The sequence below is a fragment of the Homarus americanus genome, unplaced genomic scaffold, assembly GCF_018991925.1.
Source record: "Homarus americanus isolate GMGI-L3 unplaced genomic scaffold, GMGI_Hamer_2.0 scaffold30535, whole genome shotgun sequence".
NCBI classification, from domain to species: domain Eukaryota; kingdom Metazoa; phylum Arthropoda; class Malacostraca; order Decapoda; family Nephropidae; genus Homarus; species Homarus americanus.
In genome coordinates this window covers 10,770,922-10,779,915 of record NW_024732440.1, presented here as the reverse complement: position 1 = coordinate 10,779,915, position 8,994 = coordinate 10,770,922, and the positions used below count along the sequence as shown (strand labels likewise).

The 8,994-nt window shown below is 42.0% G+C and overlaps 1 protein-coding gene across 1 annotated transcript in view; it reads right to left on the bottom strand.

Annotated features, from left to right (window-relative positions):
* The window catches only part of LOC121868819 (probable cytochrome P450 49a1), a 65,621-nt gene extending 57,892 nt beyond the window's left edge, over positions 1-7,729 (bottom strand). The window contains exon 1 of the mRNA XM_042369779.1: positions 7,658-7,729. The gene's annotated coding sequence lies outside the window, so the exon portion shown is untranslated. The remainder of the gene's footprint in view (positions 1-7,657) is intronic.
* Positions 7,730-8,994: the final 1,265 nt, after the last annotated feature.

Sequence of the window (8,994 nt, the reverse complement as noted above, 5' to 3'; positions counted from 1 at the left end):
TAATATATATATATATATATATATATATATATATATATATATTTCATTTTCAGTCTATATAACACACGGACTTTGAACATATAATCAACAACCTCTCCAGCCAGGACTCGAACCCTCGACCTACTGTGTGGGACCAGGCGATTCCGACCATGCCACAAGGACACTAAAAGCAGTTGTAGACTATTTATATTTCACAAGCCTGTTCATCGAGCTGATGGCGGTGAACCTCACTGGGAACTGCCGTGCCGCTTATGTGGATGTCAGTAGCATTTTACCGAATCCAGCTGGTATGAAACACAGGTACCATATATATTTTTTTAGTCCATATAGCACATGAACATATAATCATAGTCATTAGCGCTTTCCTGAATTAGGGTTTGAGTCCTGGCTGGTGATTGAGTATATATATATATATATATATATATATATATATATATATATATATATATATATATATATATATATATATATATATATGCATATATATATATATATATATATATATATATATATATATATATATATATATATATATATATATATATATATATATATATATATATATATATATATATATATATATATATATATATGCTGATAACCACAAGGAAAGAAGAAGACACGAAGTTCCCAAGCGCTTTCGTGTAATTCACATCTTCAGGGGTGAGTACAGACTAAAGTGAAATACAAACCAAGGTGTATATATACAGAGGAGGGTGAGACCAGGTCCACAATGGTCAGGTATTAGGTAATGACCCTACTAATCTTTAAATAGCACACAATGGTTGGTGGTCAGGTCAGATGGTAAGGTGACCCGACCTTCTCACCTGGTTACAAATCTTCTTAATTAAAAAATTGTCCAGCTTGTACATGCCATTACTCAAATTCATGTTGAATGCTTCCGTATGTTTAATACATGAATTTGAGTAATGGCATGTACAAGTTTTTCCTGTCTGTCCTACATAATTACAATTACATTTGCCATGGAATACAATAAATACTTCCATTTACATTCAAGCTTGGGCTATTTCTTATTAACATATTAGTAATGGTTGAGTCATACTTGAAAACAGCATTAATATTTAGTAGCTTGAGGGACCGAACTAACGGGACAAATTCATTACAATAGGGCAGAGTCAAAATATTCTTAAGTGTAGGAATTTGCCTGGTTTGAGAGGAATGAAAGAATTTTTTAGCCCTTTAAAACAACGATCAACAAACACAGAAGGGTACCCGAGCTTTTGTGCAATGGAACGAATGTGTTTCAATTCATCGTCAATAAATTCAGAGTCACAAATACGCAGACATCTTAAGAACATAGCAGAAAAAACTGACATTTTGGTAGACTCCAGGTGATTCGATAAAAAGTGTATGAAACTGTCTACCTGTGTGGGCTTTCTGTATACCTTAAATTTGTAGTTTTGGCAATTTCTCATTGATAAGCATACTGTAGTGGACGTCTCCCCTACAAACTGCGTAGCGGCGTCACCACCTGCTATCACATTCCAACGTGCCGTTGCCTAGCAACGAAACTATTCACCGGCGACTTCTCGGGTTTTCCCAACATGACTCATAGCGGCTGCTGGGTATATAAGCTCTGTCTCTCCATTGAGAATTCATTCTGACCATTCTTCTTGAACAAGCAACACCTCCTCCTCCTCCGCCGCTGCCTGGCTGCTGATCGCTTCTCCTCGCCTGCCTGGCGGCCCTCGCTCCCGCCAGCGAGCATGGCGACCCACCAGCCGTCCTCTGAGCTTCCTCACCAACCAACTCTCATTCTGCCCATTTTCCTGAACAAGCAACATCTCCTCCAGCAAGCTCCCAGCTGTCCAGCATTCATTCAATCAGGAGGCCAGCAACAGGCAACATCTTCTCTAACGAAGTTCCTGCACATCTACCTCCTTCAACACGCTACTCACCGAACGTCTTCTACTGAGCAGCTCCCCACCACACGGCATCTCCAGCACCAGACTGTCTTCATATAACATATATTATACAAGAAAACCACATTAGAGTTTCCTTCCATCCTGAGTGCTAGACACATTAATATCTCGATACCCCTACAATACCATTCCTTGATATGTTTATCATGAGAAATGGCCAAAACTACAAATATATATATATATATATATATATATATATATATATATATATATATATATATATATATATATATATATATATATATATATATATATATATATATATATATATATATATATATATATATATATATATATATATATATATATATATATATATATTTCATGTAGATCCACAATGAAAACGTGGATAAGATAAATCTTGATAAAATCACACGGGAAAAGGGAAACAACGGGGCTCCGTTGTTTCCCTTTTTCCCGTGTGATTTTATCAAGATATATATATATATGCTGATAACCAAAAAAAATAAAGAACGAAGTTCCCAAGCGCTTTCGTGTAATTTACAGACTAAGGAGAAATACTTGAGAAGGCTAATATATACAGAAGAGGAGACCATGATAAAAAATGTGAAATTATAGATATTGTTATTGAATATAGATCTTTATTTCCTGATGCTCCCAGGAGAACTAATGTTGTAACTCACAATATAAAGGTAGAGAGTGTATCCCCTATTAAGCAACATCCATATAGAGTAAATCCGAGAAAGAGAGAAATTATGAAGAAAGAAATTGAATATGTGCTTGAGAATGACTTGATTAAACCCAGTAACCGTCCATGGAGTTAGCCTTGTGTTCTAGTTCTTAAGCCTGGTGGTGTTTCCTATAGATTTTGCACAGATTATAGAGAGATAAATAATAAAACTAAAACTGATTCTTATCCTATTCCTAGGATTGATGATTGTATTGACCAGGTTGGAGATGCTAGATTTTTTTAGTAAATTTGATCTGCTGAAAGGGTTTTGCCAGATGGGTTTGATTGGGAGGGCGAAAGCAATCTCGGCTTTTGTTACAATCGATGGACTGTATCAGTATAAAGTGTTACCATTTGGAGTAAAAAACAGTGGAAGTTGTTTTCAGAGATTAGTGAATGAAGTATTGCGTGATGTTAATGGTTGTTCTGTATATATTGATGATATTATATTATATTCTGAGGAATGGAAAGATCACGTTTGTCTAAGTAGAGAAGTGTTTGATAGATTGAATAAAGCAAATCTCACTGTAAATTTGATGAAAAGTGATTTTATAAAAGCTACTGTAGAATACTTGGGATACGTTGTGGGTCAAGGTCAGGTACAACCAATTCATGCAAAACTTAAGAGTATTGTAATGTTTCCAGCTCCAAATTTTACTTTTAATTTTATCCTCTTCACCACTCATCGGCTTGTTAGCCGCTTGGGCGATCGGTCACGTCTCTGTTACGCACTGTTGGCAAGTACTGGGCATGCACCGGCTCCTGAATGTACCTGAACCTGCTCCAGTGTTGGTCAAGTATTATCTTGAAAGAGCTCACTCTCGGTGCCGTCACAACGCTTTCTGGCATATTGTTCGAAGAGTTCACAACCCTTACTCCGAAAAAGCTTGCCCTCAGAGTGTTCTGGACATGCGGGTTCTTCAATCTTGAGCTCTGACACCCTGTGGGGCGAGCGTCCGCCAGCTCCAAGTAAGGACACTCGACTGAGTAGTGCCCCTTGACATGCTTATACACCTCTATTAGGTCATCCCTTGCCCGTCTGTAGTATAAGCTAGGCAAGTTCAGGCGCTCCAACCTCTCAAGGTAGCTGAGGTGCCGAAGGGCAGGCACCAGTCTTGTGGCCCTCCTTTGAACATTTTCAACCAACTGACAGACCCTAGCATATCTCGGGGACCAGACGGGGTGACAGTACTCCAGATGGGGAAGCACTTCACTCTTGAAGATCGTTACGAGGGACGGACCATCTAGATATCTGAACGACCTTCTTATAAGACCCAATAATTTATTTGCCCGATTTACCTTCTTCTCGCAATGGCCCTAGAACTTCAGCTCATTATCAACATACACACCTAGGTCCTTCTCACATTCAGTCTCAAATAGTGCAGTTTCTTCATCCCGTTGGGACCTATGATACGTCTCCTTACCGTTGGTACGCCCCAGGTGCATCATCTTACACTTCGTGACATTGAATCTCAGCAGCCATTTCTTCGACCATTCTGCAGCTCTTCACAGTCCGCTTGGTTCTTGATTTCCCGAAATAACTTGGCGACATCGGCAAACATTTGTATGGAGGAGAGTACAACGTCAGGCATTTCATTTATGAAACAAGCAAACAACAGCGGGCCCAATGCACTGCCCTGTGGTACCCCGCTTGTGACAGGTAAGGATGATGATTTCATGCCATTAATCACCACACACTGCTTGTAGTCATGTAGAAAGTCTTTTATCCACGCTAGGACATTTCCCCGAATTCCGTACCCTTCCAGTTTGATTTTCAGCCTTTCGTGGGGTACACTGTCGAAAGCCTTGGCAAAATCTAGATAAATATTGTCGATATTACCACCCCGTTTCAGAATATGGGTCTAAATATCCAATACCTTGAGCAATTGTGTTAAGGAGGAGCGCCCCGGCATAAAACCGTGTTGGTAATCCTTTACAAGGTTGTTTCGTAGTAGATGTTCCATCTCTGATAATACTCTCAAGTACTTTATATATTATGCTGGTCAGGCTCACCTGTCTATAATTGTTCGTGGAGTGACGATCGCCCTTCTTGAAGATAGGACTCACATAAGCCAATTTCCATTCACTGGGGACCATTTGTTCATCCAGGCATTTACAAAACAGGATCTTCAGGGGCTCGGCAAGCTAGCTGTTCAACTCTTTTAGCACTCTAGGATGCACCATGACAGGGCTGGGACTCTTATGGACCTTTAGCTTTGACAGTTTATATCTAATACAATACCCTCTTCTGTGAACACAATGTGGGTCAGTGCTGTGTCGAACCGTCTGTCCTCAAACGCAGGAAGGTTAATCGCATTCTCTCTTGTGAACACCGAGGAAAAGAAACTGTTCAATGCCTCAGTTTTATCCTGGTCAGAATCTGTGTAACTACCATCTTCAAGCCTCAGGTCTGATTCTCCTATTCGCGTTTTTAATTTCGATTTTGCATAGCGGTAAAACCCTTTTGGGTTTGACTTGACCTCGCTTGCAACCAGCCTCGGGAACTCCTTTTCAGCCCTTCTACTTTCTAATTTTGCTTGGTTTCTGGCTCTTGCATACATCCTCCTGTCCTGCTCATCATTTGACCCAACCCACGTCTTGAATTTCTGGGTTTTCTTCTTAACTTTGTCGACTTCCGCATGGTTCATGTGTAGGGATCCCCTCGTATTCCTAGAGGCACTGGGTTTGGTCTTGGGTATGTATTTATCGATCAAATAGGTCACTTTACTAGTTATGATATTCAGCGTAGTGTCTGCGTTCGTGTGTCTTAATGAGTCAGGCCAGTGGATACTCCTCATCTCTTCCCTCATTCCGTTGTAATATCCTCTGTAATATTTGCACCTTGGCCTGGCCTTCTCCTGAACTAGGTAACAGTTAAATCTGAATGACAACACTATATGGTGACTGGTGCCAACTGGGGCAAGGTGTTCCAGTTTGGCCACCATACCTTCCTCGTTTGTTATGAAGAGGTCTAGTGGCTTGGGTGTTTGCTCCCCTCTGTAATGTGTCGGGTCTCTAACATGTTGGAACAGAAAATTATCTCTCAGAGTTTCTACAAAAAGAGTAGCAGGGTTATTCAAGTCACTTGGGGGTGAACTCGTTTCTCCAGTCGATGTCGCCATAGTTAAAGTCCCCCGTGATAAGGATGTGGCTAGGGTTGAGCATCGCCGCGTTGTCTATTAAAGTTCTTAAGTTCCTTTGATTTAATGGACCACAGTTTGGGGATCTGTAGATACACCCGCCAAAAAGCAAGTCCCCTCCCTTTAGTTTAATTTTCCACCACTTTGACTCTTCAAAAACTTCCTCTCCCTGTACCCTCGCCTGGCTGGCTTTAAGGTCTTGCCTTGCATAGATAACCACAACCCCTCTTGCAAGTTTCTCGAGAAAGGTTCGTAAATAAGTCATAACGTCAACACTGAACTCACATTCCTCTGAGTCGATTCTCTTGTTCTTGTACAACAGTTCTACAACACCCATTATATCGGGTTGGTGTGCCTTCAGTGGTGTGTGGTTAGAAATGTCATTGTTTACACGGCGCTCGCCTCCTCCTGGGTGGGAGGTACTGTAGAGCGGGTGGAGGGTGTACTGCTTTCCCCTGGCTTTGGGATGTGCTCTTGCTTCCACTACCCTCCCCCTGGATATAATCCATGTACATCCGTCCCCGTTCCTCCTCGACTCCTCCTTCCTGTGCTTCAATCCCTGCAGGAGCTTCTTGTGCTGTTCCCTCTGTATTACAGTGCGATCTGGGTGAATGAATACATTCCGAAATGCCTCGCTCCCTGCTAAGTTTTTTGCGTGCCATTTCCTCTCCTCACTCACTAGTGTGAGCCTGAGGGGGCGAGGCTTGTCCTCCTGCTTTTGTTCCAGCCTCCTCACATCCTGAGGGGGGGCAGATATGTGCGGAACCTCTATACAAATATTCTCAAACTGCAACATATCGTGTGTTTTCCTGCTCTCAGCTTCCTCCGACTGACTTTCAGGGACTCCAAAAACTATTATGTTGCTCCTGCGCTCGAAATGCTTCTGATGTACCTCATCTCCCCCAACAGTATGTCTGCTAGTTGCCATCTCTTTGACACACTTCTTCAGAGTCCCAAGCTGCTGTAGAACTTGTTCGGACCCTGCATTGTTCTCTGCCACCTCCCGTGGCCCTGTTAAGGTCTGAGCATAACTGCTCTTAGCAACCAACTTAGCAAGGATCTCTTTCCCAATTTGCTCTAGTATGGCAACCAGCAAGGATCCAGCTTTATCTATTTTCGTCCCTAGGAAACTCGTTTCCCGATTGCTTACAATCGCCTCTTTCACTTTGTCTGTTAAGTCAGGGCAATACCAGCAACAGCCTTCCTGCTTTACCGCATTCTGTATCGTCCTAAACGTTGGATCGCTCAGACCATCACAATCTACAGTATATCCGACGTCGCCCTGCAGTAATTGCATGTCAACAGACTTCCTGGTGACGCTTCAGCACCTGATTCCTTGGACACCTTATGACTGTCGCTGTTGTGGAGTTAGGGGGGGTGGGGGGGGACCAGACTCTGTACGTATCTCCTCAGCCTTAAGCCCACCAGTTTACCATGTGATGGACTTCTAATTGTCGGCTTAATAATAATAATAATAATAATAATAATAATAATAATCTTTATTATTACTCTGATAATTGCTTCTTAATGATCAAGTGGACAAACGAAATATAATTTACAAAATATGCTAACATTTTAATTAACCTTAATTATACATTCTAATTTCTCCCTTGCCTCCGCTGTAATTTATGGTGAACTACTATCACATTCCCAGTAGTTAGAGAAATAGCTTAGTTAATGAATGACCCACCATATGGCACCACCTATCTTTTGTGACCTTGACGTGACAGTCCCATATTACGACTTGTGTGTTGATGCACTCCAACACAATACAGTACTACATATATAAAAAGTAGGAGAGGTACATATCTGTCCCAAGGTTATTATTATTATAAGATTGGTACAAAAAACTAAACTACTAAAAAAAATTACAGTACACTTACTTCAAAGTGTCTAAGTGAGTCGTATGACCAGAAAGGTACCGCAGAGGTACAAGCATCCACGGTGACTGAGGGAGGTCTGAACTCGGATTCTCTAATCTCTGAAGCTGATTGCTTGATATTCTGAGTTGCCAATTGTGTTTATGGTAGAATAACAAATGTTTCATCTTATACAGTCATAAGTCGTTTTGTTTCATCTAAAGAAAAACAATATAAGAGGTTACCTTGTTTAACCCTAAAATAAAATGTAATCACTATATTAATTGTTTAATTCGTCATAAAAATTTGAATTGAAACAGAATTGAAACAGTTTATTTAGCCAGAAAAATTACAGATTCAGAGTGGATAATAATAACAATATTAACATGGCTGAGCCAGTTGAGCACCTGAGTTCTCTTTGAGGCACCTGGTATATACTATACCTTTATCTCAAGGAAGTATTATGTAACATTTAGTATCATCTGGAATAGTACAATAGTATGGTGGTGTAGTGGACGTCTCCCATACAACTGCGTAGCCGCATTCCAATGCCACGGTATCCTAGCAACCAGCCACCTGCTACGTCTTCTGCCGGATTTACTTTCGGCTGCTGTGTATATAAGCTCTGTCTCTCCATTGAGATTCATTCTGGCCTCGGTTCCTGAACACGCAACACCTCCTCCTCCGCCGCTGCCTGGCGGCCCTCTCTCCCGCCGGCGAGCATGGCGACCCACCAGCTGTCCTTCTCTGAGCGTCCTCACCAACCAGCTCTCTTATTCTACTCTACGTTCCTGAACACGCAACACCTCCTCCAAGCAAGCTCCTCGCTGTCCAGCACTCATTCAACCTGGAGGCCAGCAACAGGCAACATCTTCTCTAACGAAGCTCCTGCACATCTACTTCCTTCAGCACTCTACTCACCGAACGTGTCTACTGAGCAGCTCCTCACCACACGGCATCTCCAGCACCAGACTGTCTACCATATAACTTATATTATATAAGAAAACCACCACCTTAGAGTTTCCATCCATCCTGAGTGCTAGACAACATAATATCACGAAACCCTACAAATGGTGACTCCCAGAGGTTCGCACGCACACAGGATGGAGGAGAAACTGATTACGCTCCCACCATCAAGCAGCATGGAAGACTGGCTTATCCACATAGAAGCAGCTCTCATCGGCTTTACAACTACTGTCTCTACACCGCAGGTTAGACACCCTAGAGCAGCTCTGCTACTCTAAGCAGACACCAGCTCCTCTTCCTGCCCCAAGCACCACGTCCTACCGACCCCAGCACACCCGTCCTGCCTCAGACGCCGACCCCGGCCCAGCAGTAACCCCTGCCGCCCCTGATGCGGC